This window comes from Mesocricetus auratus, unplaced genomic scaffold (genome assembly GCF_017639785.1).
Source record: "Mesocricetus auratus isolate SY011 unplaced genomic scaffold, BCM_Maur_2.0 Super-Scaffold_100027, whole genome shotgun sequence".
Taxonomy (NCBI): domain Eukaryota; kingdom Metazoa; phylum Chordata; class Mammalia; order Rodentia; family Cricetidae; genus Mesocricetus; species Mesocricetus auratus.
The window spans coordinates 24641799-24658553 of record NW_024429208.1 but is presented as its reverse complement, the minus strand read 5'-3'; the positions used below and the strand labels follow the sequence as shown (position 1 = coordinate 24658553).

At 42.1% G+C, this 16755-nt stretch overlaps 1 long non-coding RNA gene across 1 annotated transcript; it reads left to right on the top strand.

The window, feature by feature from the left end:
- The first annotated feature begins 10584 nt into the window (after positions 1–10584).
- On the top strand, positions 10585–15514 carry LOC121134327. The gene is made up of 2 exons (XR_005871406.1): positions 10585–10823; positions 15105–15514. It is a non-coding gene; the product is annotated as an uncharacterized LOC121134327 (long non-coding RNA).
- The last annotated feature ends 1241 nt before the right edge of the window (positions 15515–16755 follow it).

The window sequence follows — 16755 nt, the reverse complement described above, 5'->3', positions numbered from 1 at the left end:
TGGAGGTGAACACTTAAAATCCCGGGGAGAAGGGAAGCAGAGACAAGAGGAGCCCTGGGGCTTGCTGGTTAGCCTCGATGAGCCATCAAATTCCAGGTCAGTTCAGAAACTCTTGTCTCAAAAATTAAGGTGAATGGTGCCCTGAGAAACAATACCCACAGTTGACCTCTGACCTAGACACACACACACACACACACACACACACACCACACACACACTCATTCTCTCACAAAAGAGAGAACAGGAATTCTCATAAACTCTTTTGTTTGTTGCGGTATTACAATAAGAACAACATGGTAATTCTGTTCCGGGGCCATTTACTCAAAAGTAGTACATTTTGAACTAAGGCTGCTCAAGCACCGTTAAGAGCTCTTGGAATGATGTACTCCAAAGAGCTGCTGGCCAAAACACACAGAGAATTCTTGCAAAGCAGGAAGAAAATTGGGCAGAGGACTTGAATAGATACTTTACAACAGAGGGCTTCTAAATAACGCAGAGAAACAATAGGAAGGGTGCTTGACTTCATTACCAACCAGTTAGACACAAACGAACCCCACAGTGCAGGAGCGCTTCAAGCCCACCAAAATAGTCCAAATGGGAGAGATGGAGAAGATGCTAAGTTCTGGCAAGAATCTGGAATAATTCTGATGCTGGAATGCCAGCAGGAGTGTACATTGGTGCAGCCACCGACACCAGAAAACAGATTATATGAATCAATTGAACAGAGACATGGTATAAAGAATTAATGAGGACCCCTTTTCTAAGTTTTAACAATTCCATAGATTTCCTTTGTTTGCTCAGCTTTAGGGGTCGTGATGGTTCCCAGTAGTCGTCTTGTCACCATCTATTAGTTCTCTTTCCATCTCTTTAACGATTTAAGATATTTATAGCTAGGCAGGGGTGGGGCTCAGCTTGTCAAGGGCTTTGCTAGAATGTTTGAGGCCTTGGGTATGATTCCCAGGGCTGCATAAACTGACTGGGGTTGGTCAGGCTCGTGTTACTGGGAGTGGACTGTGGCAGTAAGGATTTTTATATTAAAATTATATAACTTTTTAAAATGTTTTTATTCATTGTTTTAATTTCATATAACATACTTTGATCATACTGTCTCCCCCTCCCCACGGCCTCCCAGACCCTCTACTGCCTTCCCACCTTCCCAACTTCACATTTTTTTCTCTCCCTTACCTACATGCCTGTAATTCTGGCACAAGGGAGGTAGAGGACCAGAGGTTCAAGGTCATTCTCAGCTACAAAGAAAGTTGGAGGCTAACCCTATCCCCCAAAATATAAATAATTGACATTGTTTATTAAATTATTTTGTTCAAAGCCTAATATGAATCAGGCTTTGTGGCACATGGAGGCGGAGACAGGAGGATCATGAGTTTGAGGTTAGCCTGAGCTACACAGTGAGACCTTGTCTTAAAAACCAAAACCAAAAAAAAAAAAAAAGGAATCAGGAGAGATTTTGTGCCTGGATTTTAGTTTTGACCCCACCTTTGGATTCTCAACAGAAAAGAAATTGACACTGATGGTCTGTGCCATGCAGGACAGTCCACACTTAACCTAATTATCATCTATGCTGAGTGTGACTAAGTGCCTGTTTGGCAAGTATCTGGAGGACACAAATACCAACTGCACATTCCCAGCGCACAGTAACAATGATGTCTAGGATTGCTCAGGTGCCTGGAACCTGCGATCACGTTACTGGGAGTGGACTACGACAGTGAGGAATTTGATATTAAAACTATACAACTTTAATTTTTTATTTTTTTGAAATTTTCATACAATATATTTCTATCATATTCTTCCCCTTCCCCAACCCCTCACAGATCCTCTACCACCTCCCTACCCACCCACCTTTATATTCTTTCTTGTAAAAAACAAACAGAGAGACAGAGAGACAGAGAGACAGAGACAGACAGAGAGAGACAGAGGAAGGGAGGGAGGGAGGGAGGGAGGGAGGGAGGGAGGGAGGGAGGGAGGGAGGGAGGGAGAACAAAAAAAATCCAAAAAATGGAATCTGATTTGGGTCCACCAAGTACTCCTGAATATGAATATGGGACCTGTACAACTCCACATATTGGCTTTTAAAAACAGGTATAAATAATAAATACCTTGTAAGCAATGTATCTGTCATCTGATTGGATCTTCTCACCCCCACCCCACCCTCTGCTGTGGATGTTTTGTCCAGAAACAAGGATTAACTTAGTAAGAAAACGAGACTAACAGTACCACCGAGTGCTGAGGACTGGGTGGACTTGGATATGGCACTCAGTGCTTTTATATGGCTTGGCTCCTTCACCCTCACCAGCATTAGAATACGGGTACTCCTCCTTCTATATAGAGAAACAGGTAATTGAGTATCCAAACCCAAGCACCCTAGCTGCCAAATCGGGAACACAGTCTGCCTTTCTGGAAGCCACGCTCTCAGTAGACTGTCCAACGTAATTCTCTTAATACTACAGTATAGCATGACCTCTTCTTTTCAGTGCCTGGGATTGAACCCAGTGCTTTAGATGCTAAGCACATACTCTACCTCTGAGCCACACCCACCGGTTGTCTCTCCAGGACATTCAGTTTACAGTGGAAGAAAAAAGTCAACATAGAAGGTGTGAGCTGAAGGAGCTTCCAAGTTTCTCTAATCCAGGCTCCCTGGCCACAGAGAACGCATTGAGGTCTAGGCACAGAACTGCCTGTCTGTGGGCCACTAGGCTACTTAATGGGAGGGCAGGATTGAAAGTCAAGGTTCCCCCTCGGAGGGCAATTCTCTTTCCCTCTATCACAAAAGCTGCCCCTCCCACATCCTCGTCTTTCAGATGAGCTCTAGTATAGGGTCCAAAGTTTTTGTTGACTCTAAATGGAGTGGCCAAGTTGGCACTGGAAGGATGGGTCATTTGGGCAATAAATGCTTAGGGCTTTCACTTCCTGTTCTGTATTCAGGGCCACTTCCAATTACACTCCGGCCAGGGCTGGAAAGTCCCTGGTATTTTCAACCCACTTCTCTACGTTAGCTATGTGTTGACACAACAAATCCTGCTCCTCTGGGCTGGAACACTGGAAGCCCCTGTTGAAATGCCAATGGACTGACAGTCTAATTAAATAAAATCTTGCCAATACCTTTGCTGGACTTTGTGGGATCAGCATTTTTCTGCTGGGAAAGTCCCCAAGGAGAGCCTACACTGAGACTGTTGCTGTAGGGTCCAAAGGCGTCGGGTGCATGGTGAGGTGGGTAGGGTAAGGACTGCAGTGGGGAGGGGCCATCCTCTAATGGAGTCATGAGTATCTGGGGCAGGTTGAAAAGAAAATAAAGGAGGAAGAGGCAGGAGAGGCACAGGTGAGGAACGGATCATCTCTGTCCACCATGTATAATGGAACACAGGTTTCTGCTTCCTCTGAGCCAAAGGACCATCCTGATGGGTTGCCCTGCTGGCCGGGCTTGCTCTTGCTGTTGGTGGTGGTGTTTGTTTGTCTGTTTTGGTTTTCATTTTGAGAGAGTCTTGCTATGTAGCTCTGACTGGCCTTAAACTAAGAGAAATCTGTCTGTGTATGCCTCCTAAGTGCTGGGCTTAAAGGCATAGCTCAGAGTTGGAGAGTTGGCTCAGTGGTTAAGACCACTTGCTGCTCTTTCGGTGGACCCTGGTTCAATTCTCAGCTCCCCCATAGTGGCTCACAACTATCTGTAACTCCAGTTCCAGGGGTTCTGATATTGTCTTTTTTGACTTTGGTAGGCAACAGGCATATGTGTGGTATGCAGACATACATGCAGGCAAAATATTCATATATACAAAATAAAAAAAAATAAAATAAAATAAAGGCATATACCTCCAAGCCTTGCCCAGGGGTGCTCTTCTTTTCCTAAGACCCGCAAAGAGGAAGAGAGGAGACTAAATACTTGGTGCCTGACTGTAGCCACAGTTTACTGAGATCCACTCTCTGCCGTTTTCACAGGAATCTCAGTGCAGTAGACATCACCATCCCAAGTGTACAACTGAGAGAAATAAGGGTCAAAGAAACTTCAATCCTTCCCCCGGTGCACATGCCTACGAGCTCACTCATGTCAAGAGGCTAAGCACTGAGTACAGATTGAATCAAAAGAGGTTTTCTGCCCACGCTAGCTCGTCCTACCACACCCCCTTCAGTAAAAACTTTCCCAGAGTCTGTGAGCGCTCTCTCTCTCTCCCTCCCTCCCTCCCTCCCTCCCTTTCCCTCTTTCTTTTTAGTTCCATATTCTTATTTATGGCCACCCCCGTTCTTTTCTATGTGACATTGACCTTCATTGATGTAATTTATTATATGTAAGGCTGGTGTTTCATTTGTAAGTGGGCCATCTGGCAGGCAGCATATGGAAATAGACCCTTTGACAAGGTCATAAGAATGTTAAATCTGTAATTTGAAGAAGTTTTCTAAGCCAAGGAAGGCACGTAGCAGAGCCCTTACTCAGCATGTGTGAAGCCCTGGGTTTGATCTCCAACACCACAAAAAAAGTAAGTGATTTCTCTTGACTCTCAAAGAAATACTGCCAATGATAATATTGGAGGCCAGCAATTTGCAAGGTGTTGCACTGTGTGCTGCGCAAATGTTAATTTACAACATCTTGCTTAAACCTCACAAATTTCCTATGAGGAAAATACCCTCCTAGACTCCACTTTCTACTCATGGAAAAAATAAAATACTGGGGAGTGGTTTGCTAGATGTTTATTGGCTGTTTAGTAAAAGAATCAATTCACGAATGGGGCAGACACCAAAGGCTACAGTGAACGTAGAGTTGATCCTGTAGACTCTGGAGTGCAGAGCCTTACACTAACAGCTTAGAGGGAACCACCATGAGCCCACACAGGTTTCAGAGAGATAAACAAAGAAAATAATTTCTCTGGGACTTGAGAGATGCCTGGTGATGGGTTAAGAATGTGTATTGCACTTGCAGATGATCCAGGTTTGGTTTCCAGAAGCCACACTGAAAAGAACTGACCCCTGAAAGGCATCCTTTGACCTCCACATATGTGCTGTGTCATGTGTGTGCATGCTTTCACACAATAATAATAATAATAATAATAATAATAAGCCTCTATCTAGTGAGAGCAGTAGGCTTCCCTGACACCCAAAGTTGTAGCCTGGGGCTGGAGAGGTGGTTCAGTGGTTAGGAACACTTGCAAAATAACTGAGTCTAATTCCTAGCATTCACATGAAGGCCCTCAATTCCAGTTTGAGGGGATTCCATGCCCTCTTCTGGCCTCCAATGGCACCAGACACAACTATGATACACATACATACACATAGACAAACACTCATACATTAAACAAAACTAAATAAATCTTTTTAAAGTGGTAACTCAATTTATTCCCATGCATCTTCTTCCTTATGTTGGAAAGTGCATGATATTATTTATTTAAAGCATGGTCAGTTCACAGTTATAACTTTAGGATTTTTCCCAAAACCATTATGTTGAACTCCAAACAAACAAGAATTTGGTATCCAGATACTTGAAGAAATGCATTTGTCTTTTACTGCTATCAAAAGACTAATAATCTACTGCCTTAAGCATATGTGCTGCTAGAGAAATGTGTGAGGGAAATAGATACGCCATGAAAACATTCCTTCATCTAGTTCTTTAAAAGAAATCTAAGCCCAGTGTGACAGCTCCTGCTTATGACCCCAGCACTTGAGAGGTTGAGGCAGGAGGATTGCCATAAATTCAAGACCGTCTTCAGCTACATAGGGAGGTCCAGGCCTTCCTCACTATAGAATGAGACCCTGTCACAAACAAACAAACAAATAAAACAAACAACAATAACAAAAAGACGTCTAAAGTCTATCTAGAAACTTCCTTCATAGGAAAAAAACAAATAGCACCATAGCCTCTTGTGATACACACACCATGGCCTCATGTGACACACACTCCATAAAGAATGTTGGAAATGGATTTAAACATAGAATCTGAGCCTAGATTTAGACTATTTAACCTGTGGGATCTTAGGTTCACAATCTATTAGGATCTTAGGTCACTCAGTCTATAAAAAGAGAAATTCAACTCTCCAGGTTGCTGTAAAGAAGTAGTTTTCAACCTTCCTCACACTGTGACCCGTTAGTGCAGCTCCTCATGTGTGGAGACCCCAACGATAAAATTATTTTTGTTGCTACTTCATAACTATAATTTTGCTATGGTTATGAATCATAATGTAAATATCTGATGTGCAAGATATCTGACATGAGACTCCTGTGAAAGGCTCCTTTGACCCTCAAAGGGGCTATGACCCACAGGTTGAGAAGCACTGTTGAAAAGGCAGAAGGAGGGGGTTGTGGAATATTCCTTTACATTATATGAAGATATGTCACTGTGATTGGTTTAACAAAAAGCTAAACATCCAATAGCTCGGTAAGATTCTCAAGGTAGAAACCACACCGGGAAGAAGAAGGCAGAACTGAGGGGAGATGCCAGGAGTCGCCAGACAGACGAAGAGGAAGCAGCATGGGCAGTATGAAGGTAGGAAAGCCACAAGACAAAAAGTAGATTGATTAAAAACAATGGGTTAATTTAATTTACAAGAACCACTAAGTAACACGCTTAAGCTATCAGCAAAGTTTTCATAATTAATAAGTCTGTGTTGTTTCTTGTGAGCTGGTGGCGCAAAGAAAAATCCAGCTACAGAAAGGGAGAGGAAGGAAGGGAAAGTGGGAGAGGGTGGAAGAACATTAAACTATGTGGTGTCCTAAAATATATTAGTTTAATTAAAATCAGGGATGCTATACTAAAAAGGTTGCGAATGTGTTATCAGAAGAAAAAAGGTACAAAGGAATGGTGTCTTTACTCAGTTGGGGCCGACCTTCTTGGTAGAGCAATGGTTCTCCACCATCCTAATGCTGTGACCCTTCAAAACAGGTTCTCATGGTGACCCCACAGGATCTCACTTTTTAACCCAGGCGAATGTAGAACTCGCTATGCAGCTTAGGAAGGCCTCAAACTCATAGTAATCCCTCTGCCTCTGTAAATGCTGGAATTACAAATTTGAGGCACCATGCTCTGAAGAAAAAAAATATGATTAAGGAAGTCTGCATGGCTGGGTGGTGGTAGTACATGCCTTTAGTCCCAGCACTTCGGAGATAGAGACAGATAGATCTCTGTGAGTTCAAGACCAGCCTGGTCTATAAAGTGACAGGCTCCAAAGCTACAGAAAAAACCTATCTCAAAAAAATAAACAAGAAGGAAGGAAGGAAGGAAAGAAGAAAAGAAGTCTGCTTGAACTTTATATCCCTTCTCAGTAGGTCAAAATAATCACATCTTTGAAGATGTATAAGTGCCTGAGAAGGGGGACCAGGCATCAATTCATGTCATGAGGAGAACTTCTCTTTGTGTTGCATCTGATAGGCTTTTCATTTGGTGAGAAGCCCCTTGGTTTCGGGATTTTGACTGGTCTCATTCATCAACACTTACAGGGTTGGCCACATATGTCTTAAATGTAAAACAGTAAATACCCACACCCCATCCTCTTCTATTCTTTTCTCTTCCCATGGTCTATTTAAGAACATGGATGGACCACATTACCCCTGAGATTGGCACATCGAGTTAGTCAACCCACTGAGGACTGAGCTCTCCAGCTCACTGATTCATACCCTCTGGGCAAAATGGTAATTGTTGCTAACATTCCACACCTTTCTCTTCCCTGGACCGCCAGTGAGTTCAGCTAACCAAGGCCCTTTCATATTACACAAATAAATATTGAAATAGACGAAATGATGATGATCATAAAGAATTTCAATTTGAGATTTTTTTTAGGTAAGACAAAAAAGTGAATTATTCTGTTGGCCTATAAGGAAACATTAACTGAACTAATATTAGGTATATTCTTATAGCTTTAGGCTGCCAGTGTTTTTATGAAATTCAGTAATTTCATCCTGCAGTCTATGGCAGGGTCACTGGGCAGGGACAGGGAGGGGGCTTAGACTCTATTCTCAGGTCTCACTCTGGCTTGTGAGCACCACTTGCCTCATCATCTTCTAGAATTACTTAGACTCAGTTTTTCTAGTAATACAGAATGATTTCATAAACGTGTAAGCCAGGCCAGGCAGTGGTGGCGCATACTTTTAATCCCAGCACGTGGGAAGCAGAGGCAGGAGGATCTCAGTGAGTTCAAGACCAGCCTGGTCTACAAAGCAAGTTCCAGGACAGCCAGGACTGTTACATGGAGAAACTCTGCTTCAAAACAACAACAAAACAAACAAACAAACAAAAACAACCCCAAAACTTTAAGCCAATGAATAAGAGGATACAACATCATTTTGGCAATTAAAATTCCCAGGTGTCTTTCCTGAAACATTGACTAATGTGACGTGTCTGTAGAGATACAATTATAAAGAAAACATGGTTGATTATTTGCTTGAGAGGGGAGTGTAGCTGAGTGGTAGAGCTCAGCATGTGTGAGGGCCCAAGTTCCCCAGGATCATAAAAGAAGTATTTGATTTTGTTTCCCCTAAGTTGCCACACAGATAGGAAGTGATGATCAAGGAAATAGTATCAATTCTGTAAAAGATTTCTTTTAAATCTACCTAGAATGTTGTTATGAAAAGAGAAATGTCCTTTTTTATGGTTTCTACTAGCATTTTTAAGTACCTAGTGGTCTCCAAGTTGTGACCAAATCATTTCTATTTGGAAAAGATCACTGTTTATAGTCCTGTTCTTCATAGAGCTTCTGCAGAAACAGTGCAGGTGGATATGCTTAAAGAAAACCACAGGGTTGGTGATGGTTGAAAATCCTTCTCATTTACATCATTGTTTCTAATCAAGAGGCAGCTTACAAATTCAGAGTGTGTATACTGTATTGACTAGACAGCAAATACCTCGGCTGACAGCTGAAGATACCATTCAGTTGATCCTAGCTATGCCAGGATTTTTGCAAAGTGCTAAAGAAAGGTGTGTAGGTAGCCAGGGATCTTGAAATCTAACAATAGCTGACAGACTGCCTCTAATCTGTTTAATCGTGTGTGTGTGTGTGTGTGTGTGTGTGTGTGTGTGTGTGTGTGTTTGATAACTGTATCCTATATAAATAGCAGAAGGCTTGACAGAAAAGTTACCTATGCTATCACCAGAGGAATTGTTATTCTTTATAATGAAACATTCTAATTTTTTAAAAATATGACAACTCATTATGTCATCCAGGCTAGCCTCAAGCGTTCTTCCTGCATTGGCCACCCCAGTAGCTGTGACTACAGGCTTACACTACCACATAGTTTAAGTTTTGAGTTGTTTATTTTGAGACAGGAACTTACTGTGTAGCCCAGGCTAATCTTGCCCTTGCTATGTAGCACAGGCTAATATTGAACTTGTGATTCATCTGCCTCTGCCTGCCAAGTGCTGAGATTAAAGACAAAGGCATATGTTATCACACTTTCATTTTAATTGTTAGAGATTGTAATGACAATGTGTTTTATTATATACTATCAGATCCAAACCTCAGATTCAGGGATATTGCTCAATGGTAGAACTTAACATGTACAAGGGGCACTGGGCACTGGAGGAAGAAGGAAGGAAGGAAGGAAGGAAGGAAGGAAGGAAGGAAGGAAGGAAGGAAGGAAGGAAGGAAAGAAGGAAGGAAGGGAGCAGTCAGGTAATTCCAACACAACCTGAAGGCCTACTTGGTCTAATATAGTGAGATCCTCTCACTCTGTCTCTCATAACAGGAAAAGCATTTAAAGCTCAGACACAGACACAAAATGGTGTTTCTGAAACGTAATCTAAACCACAAAATTTCCAGCCAAGAAAGACCCAAGATCCAGGGCTAGGCCAGGAACTGGAAGGGATCTTTGCAAGCATTGTCAGAACTGCAGATGCTTGGCAACAATGTTAGGGATTAGTAACCAGGAGACCAGAGTCCAAAACCAGGAAATGTAGCTATGCTGGTTACAAATGTACCCACAATCAAACTTCAAATTCTTCGATGACACATTTTTATTCCCTCATTCAAAAAATATGTTAAGCACCTAACACACCAGGGAGTATCCTAGATACTGAAGAATCTTAGTGACTAATACAGACAAAGGCTATTGACTTTGTGTAGCTTATATTCTAGTGGGGATGGGGTGGGAGGGGACATCAACAGGTAAAATGCACAATAAGCTCATAGAAATGAGTCTATGTGGAAAGTGCAGGTGGAGAATTCTGTGGGTAATAAGTAGACACAGAATTTTAAACCCTGTACTGAGGAAAATAGTAATAAATAGGGGCGCAGGGGAGGGTAGCTGGCTGACTCAGTTGGTAGACTGCTTAGCTAGCTTTGAGTTTCATCCTCAGAGTTGCAGGGGTAAAGATAGACAGATAGATAGATAGATAGATAGATAGATAGATAGATAGATAGATAGACAGACAGACAGATAGATAATCACCAGAGAGTCACACAGGTCTCTGAAGAAGGCTAGACAGAGTACAGCAGACTCAGACTCTGCCAAAGGAGCACACACAGGGTTGAGCGGTGTGAACAGAGAAATGGGTGGTGTCAGAAGATTAAGGAGGCATGTCAGTAAGGTGGGGCTCCTGGATCACTGTGAGGACTCCAGTGTTTCTGGGCGTGAGGTAAGAGACTGTCAGAAAATTCTGAGCAAAAGAAAAGCACAAGTAACAGCTTGAAAGGCCTCCTGACTTATGCTTTCTCTGTATACGCTCCTGGTGCAAGGGTGTGAGAGAGGCCATTTGAGCATGGATTGCAGTGTTCTCAAGAGGAAAGAATGGTAGCTCGCCTGTGCGAGCTGGTCATGACAGAGGAAGAGGGGGAATGGGCACCTGGATGCTGTTTGGAAGTGGAGGCATCAGGCGTGAGAGGAAGAGGAAGCCAAAGGTGACAATTAAGAATTCTGGCCTGAAAACCTAGGGGGAAAAAAAGACATTTTTTTTTATTGAAATGGGGAAGGAAGTAGGAAGATTCTTAATTTTGCTTGTGGCATAATAGCCTGGCATAATACCAGACAAGTTGCTGTCTTTGTGTTTGCTGATAACCTAGTCCAGATGAATGTCTATGTATTTGGGTCAAGAGTTGCTTTAGACACAAGAATGACTCCTTAGCTTCCAAACTAAGGTTTTGTTCCAGACTCTGAGGTAAATTTAAAACCAGTGGTGTGCAATAGATGGCTTGCTCAAAAGCCAGGATATTATAAGGTATATAACACACTTAATATTTCTTAAGAATTAAGCCATGGGGTTATAGGTGGGAAAGTATTTTAAAACAGGGGTGAATGTATTTAAAACTCATTCCTTATTCCCTAAATTTCACTACTGTCTAGGCTCTCCCTACCCACCCACCTTGGTTTTTCAAGACAGGGTTTCTCTCTGTAGCCCTGGTGGTCCTGGAACTTGTTCTGTAGACCAGGCTGGCCTCAAACTCATAGAGATCCACCTGCCTCTGCCTCCCAAATGCTGGAATTAAAGGTGTGTGCCACCATCGCCTGGTTTTGTCTAGGCTTTTGAAGCAACCTGAATGTATGTACCTGTACTTACAATAATGGTGAGCCCCAAACGCCTCTCCTTCCAACAATGTGTTGATTTCTGGAACAATAAAAATAATGCTCGGCCGGGTGTTGGTGACGCATGCCTTTAATCTCAGCACTCGGGAGGCAGAGTCAGGCAGATCTCTGTGAGTTTGAGGCCAGTCTGCTCTACAGAACAAGTTCCAGGACAGCCTCCAAAAAAAAAAAAAAAAAGCTCAAGTCAAGTAATCACGCTCACTATGAAGTTTTACTGAACTGTGGACATCATAGGGGAAAAAAAACTGAAGCTTTAAACTGGAAGCCAGCGAGTAATGATGGGAGATGTCAGAGCTTTAAATTGGCCATGAGATAAGCGCTGATGACAGGGAAATTGACAAATGGTAAAAATTAGGCAGTTGTGGAACATGAACAAATTGTTCGTGTTTTGTAAATACACACAGGGATAACAGAGTATTACTGTGTGGTTATGCAGGGTCTTCCAAGCTAGACAGCAAGGGTTGGGAACTAAAGGAACCCAAGTAGGACCTTCAAGGAATTCCACAGAACCAAATGCCTTACATACCGATCAAGCCGGGAATGGCTAAGAGAGATGAGCATTCACGTTTAGTAGAATTAAACCCGGACCAAATTGCCAGTTGTGGGTAGATTAGCGGCTTTGGACTGCTTCCTTGTATACTAGGTGTCATGGCGGAGATGAGACGCTGGCTAGTGGACGCCAGTGAGACGGTCTTGCTAGGCCTCTTTAAACAGCGATGTTAAAGGTTCTAAAGACATCGATCACTCCCGAGAGGCAGCTAGAAAAAAACAGTGCAGTTTATTGTTTTTATGTTACAAGAAAGGCAGCTGGAATGTAGAGAATAGTGGTGAATTACTGAGGAAAACAGAAAGAATGAGTCATTCCACAGAAGTGAGAAAAAGCTGGGAGTCCTAACATCCTGGCCATGACCCAGTGGACAACGGTAAGAGTACAGCTTTTAGTGCTCTGGTCTTTACTGTTGGGCAGGATTGAAAACATGTGTATCAGCGTTGAGGATGTAGTTCCTTTGATCAAGTGCTTGTCTAGCATGCATGAGGCTGTGGGTTCAATCCCCAGCATTGCATACACCGGGTGGTGGGCATATCTACAATCCTAACACTTAGATGATCAGAAGTTCAAGATTATCTTCAGTTACATAGTAAGTTTGAGGCTACCCTTGGCCACTTGAGACCCACTTTAAAAATGTATAGCATTCAATGTGCTGTGATTCCAGCAAATGGGAGGCTGAAACAGGATAGTTCAAAGTCAGTCTGAGCTGTGTAGAGAAACTGTGTCTCAAAAAAAAACAAAAAAACAAAAAACACCAAAATACGTGTATCATCTACAGCATGGTAATTAAAACAAAGAAAAGTTGAAAGCGACAAGAGCTGGTGAGGAAAACATACATCCTTAATCTCCAATTTTCTCCAAGTTCTCCCACTTGATTATTGCATGTGTCTAAAACTACACTTTCCCCATTTTACTCGGATATATGCATTCTCTAGCTCCCATCCTTGCTCACTGGCTTTTGGTTTTGAAGCGCCAAAGTTTTTGTACTTTTCCTATCAATCAAGATGCAAAGCTCTCAGCTGCTGCTCCAGCACCATTCATGACACCACCCTCCCCTCCGTGATGATAACGGACTAAAAATCTAAAACTACAACAAGCCCCCCCACTTAAATGTTTTCTTTTATAAAAGTTGCTTTGGTCATGGTGTCTCTTCACAGCAGTAGAACAGCAACTAGGATATGCCCAAAGGCATTTCTGTTTGTCATCTTTACTACACAAGTTGGGCGTGTACCAAGTGTTCATGTCCACCATTTTAACCTCCGGAACAAATATTCATGGCCTGGAGCAAAACACCACAAGAAATCTTTCCTTTTTCAACTATGACCTTAAGTTGAGACTGCCCAGGATTGTGCCTTCCTCAATAATGAGGTTGTTTAGGTTCCCAGAACAAAATCCTCATGCTTTCTTTGTTTGAGGAGACATTGCTTTAGAAATAGCATGTATGCTCTCCCTACCTGATGCAGGCACCAAATCCTCCTCCATGCCCTTATGACCACGCTTTGTTTCTGACTTCATACTCACCAAGTTTTGGGGAGCCTATTGTGATCAGTCATAGTTGTCTATTGATTTAGTCACTTTACGAAAGTCTGCTTTTATTTTCCTTGGAGGTTTTTTGGGGGGGGCTTTGTTTTATTATTATTTATTTACTTATTTTGTTTTTTTTTTTGAGACAGGGTTTCCCTGTATTGTTTTGGAGGCTGTCCTGGAACTCGCTCTGTAGACCAGGCTAGCCTTGAACTCACAGAGATCTACCTGCCTCTGCCTCCTGAGTGCTGGGATTAAAGGCATGCACTACCAATGCCTGGCTGCTTTGTTTTATTTTATTTGCTCCAAAGTATAAAAAAAAATGATGACCTTCAAGAGGCTTACTGTGTATTCAATTCTATTTTCTTTTGATTTTTCCATTATTTAATAACTACTCTTTAAATAAGTCAACATTAATTTTGATCTATAGTATGGAGGAATAATCTAAGATCCCTTTTTACAAATTGAAAAGCACTTTGCTTTGTTTTATTTTATTTTGATGTACCCTAGGCTGGTATGGAACTCCCTATGAGGCCCAGGTTAGCCTTAAACTCAGGATCTTCCTGTGTCAGCCTCCTGAGTGTTGGAGGCACCTGGCCTAAAAGGCTAAATATTTTGGAATGATTCTTCCTTTCCTTATTGTATTATACATGGCATATATATATATGCATATATATGTATGTATATATATATGTACTGTTTCTGCTCTATTCTAGTTTTTCATTTGTTTTACTGTAATAGTGTTGCAGAATATTTGTTTAGCTGTACAAAGATGTGCTGCATTTGATTAACTATGTAAAGATGTGTTGCTGTTTTATCTTGCCTGCCTAAGGCACCTGATTGGTCTAATAAAAAGCTGAACAGCTAATAATGAGGGAGGAGGTACAGACAGGACTTCCAGGCACAGGGAATAAGTAGGAGAGGGAATTTAGGCCAGGGCAGGAAGAGGAGACGCCAGGGGCCAGACACTCAGACTTGGAGGAATCAGGGAAGTTGGACATACAGAACGAAAGAAAGGTTAAAAAGCCCTGAGGCAAAACATAGATGAAGAGAAATAGGTTAAATCAAATCAAAAGAGCTGGTGGGACAAGCCTAAGCTAAGGCCAAGCATTCATAATTAATAATAAATCTCCGTGTCTTTATGTGGGAGCATTTGGTGGCCCAAAGAAAATGCCAACTATATAATAAATCTTAGTAGACTATTAGTGTAGTCCGTCTTTGTAATGAAAAAGCTCTTTTGAGCTAGGGAGGTGGCTTTGCAGGTAAAGACGCTTGCTGCTAAACCTGATGACCTCGGTCCCATCCCCAGATCCCACATGGTGGAAAGAAAGAACCAACTCCTGCAGGTTGTCCTCTGATCTCCACATGTGCCCTGTGGCGTGGACAGGCACCCCGCACAATAAATAAAGACATGGAAAGCAATGTTTTCCATCTTTTGTATCTTATTCTCCCAGATAAATTGTTAGAATGGTTGTACTTAGTTCAAAGATTTTAACACTAATTACTGTCCTTTGTTCTTTGATAGGACCATGCCTACTCCTCCAATGTGGCCACTTACGTTAACAATTACCAATTAGGTTAACAGTAAGGGAACGGCATGTGGAGTTGACTCATGCTGCTGAATTCTTCAGTGTTGTCGGAAACCCTTGGAAAGTCTCTGAGTCTGACCAGGATTTGTTTTTTTAAGACTTAAAAGTAACAAAACATCTATACAAAGTTCTCCCTGGGAAGCTGTGTGATGAATTGGAAGAAGAAAGATTTCTCTTCGAAGCAAGTAAATACAAAGAATGTGAAGCCCAAGTGATTGAAAATAGAAATTTAATGTGCCCTCGAGTATGTTATATATCTTGCAATAAACCCTTTACAATGTTCTCAAAATTGAAGCCATGCGCTGTTGACAATTTGACAATATAGACTCTTGTGCTTGTTGTCCCACTCAAGTTATTTTTCACGTACATTAATTTGCCTGAGAATCATTTTGAACCTTGAGAGAAGATATTTTTTTCTTTAACAATTATTTTAAAAAGTGAAAGCATCTACATTTTGTGGCAATTATTTCTCAGCAGAAAGCAAAATTTCTGTTGTAGCATACACAAAAGCTTTCAGGCTTTCAGATGGGGCTCTGTGCATCACCACTATGATCTTGGGGCTATTGGCAACACCATCCTTTTTATCTTTTTTTTGAGACAGGGTTTCTCTATATTGTTTTGGAGGCTGTCCTGGAACTCGCTCTGTAGACCAGGCTGACCTCAAACTCACAGAGATCTGCCTGCCTCTGCCTCCCAAGTGCTGGGATTAAAGACAGGACAAATGTGTCTTGTTACAGCTCAGGCTGGCATAGAACTTACTATGTAATCTAGGCTATCCTCCAGTTCACAGCAATCCTCCTGCCTCAGCCTCCCAACTCCCAAGATGACTGGCATGAGCCACCATGCCAAGATTCCTACATTTCTTTTCAAGGTGGTTGTGCTGGCTAGTTTCATGTAAACTTGACACAAGCTAGGATGATCTGGGAGGAGGGACCCTCAATTAAGAAAATGCCTCCCTAATACCTGGGTGCAGAACATTTTCTTAGTCATTGATGGGGGAGGGCTGAGCCCATTTGTGATTGGGGGCCATCCCTGGGCTGGTGGCCCTGGGTTCTATAAAAAAGCAGGCTGAGCAAGCCATAGGGAGCAAGTCAGTAAGCAGCTCCCCTCCATGGCCTCTGCATCAGCTGCTGCCTCCAGGTTCCTGCCCTCACTGCTTTTAATGGTGAACTGTTTGTTTTATGATACTACGAGTGAAACAAACCCTTCCCTCCCCATGTTGCTTTTGGTCATGGTGTTTCATCACAGCAAGAGTAACCCTAACTAAGACAATGATCCCACCAGAGACATTTCATCATAGAAGCTTCAAGTCTTCCCAGATACAAGTTCCATTTTTCCTCTTGCTTTTTATAATCACCCTCTTGCTGATAAAACATTATATTCCAATTTTTGGATTGTTGTGTTTGCTTAAGCTAAATACTTTTCTAGATATCTCTATTAATTGATTTCCTGTTGCTTTGCCTTGTTATCTTAATGAAGCATCAATGGTGACTTGGGTGGATGTGTGTTTACTCCTGTGACTGGGTAGCCACACCCTGGTAATTACAGGCTTGGTTGCCATTCAAAACTAGTACACTCATCGCTAAA